The following is a 3327-nucleotide window of genomic DNA, read 5'->3' on the forward strand; positions in this document are numbered from 1 at the left end:
CCCCGGCATCGAAATGGGCGAGACAGAAGCGAAGGTGGTTCTTAAAGAGACAGAGGTCAATTTCAAGGCATTTAGAAGGGGAAGTGATGAGAAGATAAGTTTATTTTCTATTTAAACATAAAACAGCATTTTATGTTACGTTAATAACAACTCAAGGTGACATAAATACTTTATTATGGTATAGTATTTAAACGTATGCCTGAGAAACACATAATATTGCCCCTTTAAAGTATACAATTTTCATATATGATCTCAGTTGTAAGTCACTCTTCTACCTTTCAAGAAATATACAACAACTTTATATTTGTATTACTCAGGAATGTTGTGTTTAGAACAGTGCACTTGAAATGGATGGAAAATGAATAGTTTTAAATAGATTTTTGAATAGACACCCCCCCCCCACACACACACACACACACACACTCCCTACCCCACATGCTAAGTTTGCCACTTTTTTCATCCCTTTTAGGTTTGCAGGTGTGTAAACTACAATCAGACATCAGAGTTTCTCCTGATGTAGAGGTTTAAAATTCACCGGTGCACCTTCGGCTTGTGTCTGTCAAGCTATTGGGTTAGTTTGATCAAAAGATCTGTCAGAGTTTTTGTATATTTATTTATTCATTCAGTCATTCGTTCATTCATTCATTCGTTCATTCATTCATTCATTCAAATTTTTAATTTTACTGCTCATGCTTTCTTGATGCCATCATAATCTGCTCCAAACCCAACCTGTGGACTAGATGGGCACATCCTGGGATGGTATTCTATGTCTCTGAGAGGAACAGGAACTGTCTTCTTTAGGAGGCAAATTAAATCAAAGGGTTAGTTAGGGACTAAATCCCTAAGCCTTAAATCATTGCACTAAACAGTCACRTGCTCTGGCTTTTATTTTGATGGGCTGCTTCCACCAGTGGAYATTGGCTGCTTTGTGTAAAAAAATCTAAAGGTTCGTTGTCAACAAGATGGCAGCAGAACTTAAAGTGTTATTCAAGTCATCTATTGAAAATTCATGTATTTTTTTTCATACCACAATATTGCAAGGTTAGAAAAAAATTGTAATGTCAGTTCTTTTCACAATACTGCACAGCCCTACTTAACAAACTGCTGACAACCTATAAATAAAATAATTTCTATGTGTACAGAGACATAAATGTGTAATGTGTGTGGATGCTCAATAGATACATTTTGTTCTCTTTATACAATCTATTCCAATCTAATGGGATGCAGAGCGAGCGTTGAGCTGCTGTGATAATGTCTGTCACTGTGGGCATAAAGAGAAAAAGATAGAGAGCCTTTTTCCCCATTTCACATGCCAGGCAACTCCCAGTGGCCTCTCTGTTGACACAGCTTCCACAATAGAGACTAAAGGCCTCCCAATGCCTCCTATTATAATCCTAACCCCAGGCGGAGTCGCTGCCGTACAGGGTTACCCAGTGCAGGCCATCCAGCTTTGGCCAAAGCCGCCCAGAATATTATCCTGGATATATAAGACTACCCCCCCAAGCCCTCTAACCATGCTGCATTGTTCACGTCATTCTGCTCCCACAATGGGATATCACACTTTGGAAGTAATTTTCAAAAAAAAAAGAGGAAGCCAATCAAAAATAAAGGCACTTATTGTTTTCTCTTTTGACACACATTGCTGAGCTACCCAGCCCCTCCCTCATCTGTTGCTTTCTCTGTGTAGCCCTAAACCCCGGGCTTCATTCGCGGCCATTATACGAACAAATTAAATAAAACTCAGTATGGGATAGAAAGGGAAAGGAGAGCCTCGCTGGCCATCGGCTGGTGGCGTTGAGAGGGAAAGTCTGAGACGTCAGAGGAGATTTAAGGAAGGCAGGGGATGGTGCAGAGAGGAAGGGAAAATAGCTGCAAAGAACCAGAACATAGTTAACTTGCTCCTAGGTTCTGCTGCCTTTGGAAGGCATGGAACTATTAGCCTGAAAGAAAACTGTGATGGAAAAGGGATGATTCAAGTAAAGCAGGATGTTAGGTAAACAAAACAAATGACAGATCTTGCCTCATCTTTGGTGGACTAATTACCTAATTTTGGAGAACGAGCACTCATAACGGCTGCATGGATGAAAGGTATGTTACTGCTGCTGGCTCGAAGGTGTGTCTGTTGGGTGGTTTGGATTTGCTAAATAGACGTGGAGTTAGTATATWTTTTTTTTCTGTGAAACATACAATGCACGTCAAAGCTACAGCTGAAAACGAGTCTAATGCAATCTTTTGACCATGAGACAGAAAAGAGATTTTCAAGACATGATTAGAGCACAAAAGTCCTGAACGTTGGAAGGAAAAATAACATAATTGCATCCACTTGTAGCAGCGGGACTCTGCACAGCACCACTRTTCGAAACATAAATGTTCAGTGAGAAATGTTTTGGAGCATGGCTGTTTGATGGCTGTGTTTTTCTGAATTGAAAGAACAATGTCCTACCCCYTTCACCCCAATCACCTTTTCTGACAGACTGGGTTCATGGAAGGACTTGTGGAGTTCCTGAACTGCTTTTATTCTGATTTATATGAAGATTTTTAATCTGCATCATTAAAAAATATTGTTCAAATACCACTGGACAGAAAGAACACTAAGATTATTTTTTAACATTTGTCAGCAACCTAAATGAAGACAAACTTGGCTTTGGTTCTGAGCTTATTGTGGTATAGTTTGTGAGTGAAAGTACTCCAGGGATTGTGAGGGAAGGCCCGTGGATGCAAACTCTAACAAATCACATCTGCATAAGCTGCTTGTTACCTTCCAGATAACCTTTCCCTTGCTTCTAGTGTGAGAAGTTGGTATCAGAGTTATTTGTGCTCCTATTCTTAGCAGAAATAATACTTTTTATTAAAGTGTCTATTTCCCTGACAGTGCCATTTACAGTGGAGGAAATTCTTTAAAACCTTTCACAATAAGAACCCCAAACTAATGCAGGGAGTAATGAACTGAAAATATTACAATGTTTGATGTTCTTTAAAATAGCTAACAGTACCTTATAAACACAATGCTGAGTCTGTGTCCATGCTACAGACTGTCACTTATCCACTAGGTGAAATATTGACAATGATTATTGACAATATTGTGCACACAGTAAATATCGTTTTGTGTTTGCTCTGAAGACTATTCTATGGGTTACCTGGGTTAAATTAGTGTTTTAGAATTAGTTCTTGCTAAAAATTTCAGTGAATTAGTGCTTTAGGGTTAGTGCAACTAATTTTTAGATTAGTGCAACTCAACACTGCTAAACTTAAATACAAGAAGAAATTGCTTAATAATAATAATAATAATAATGATGATGATGATGATGATGATGATGATGATGATGA

At 38.6% G+C, this 3327-nt stretch overlaps 1 long non-coding RNA gene across 1 annotated transcript in view; it reads left to right on the top strand.

The window, feature by feature from the left end:
* Nucleotides 1-1692: 1692 nt before the first annotated feature.
* Nucleotides 1693-3327, top strand: part of LOC106529271 (uncharacterized) — a 17981-nt gene continuing 16346 nt past the window's right edge. Inside the window, exon 1 of the long non-coding RNA XR_001311619.1 lies at nt 1693-2088. This is a non-coding gene — a long non-coding RNA (uncharacterized LOC106529271). The remainder of the gene's footprint in view (nt 2089-3327) is intronic.

Source organism: Austrofundulus limnaeus, unplaced genomic scaffold (assembly GCF_001266775.1).
Source record: "Austrofundulus limnaeus strain Quisiro unplaced genomic scaffold, Austrofundulus_limnaeus-1.0 Scaffold432, whole genome shotgun sequence".
Classification (NCBI taxonomy): domain Eukaryota; kingdom Metazoa; phylum Chordata; class Actinopteri; order Cyprinodontiformes; family Rivulidae; genus Austrofundulus; species Austrofundulus limnaeus.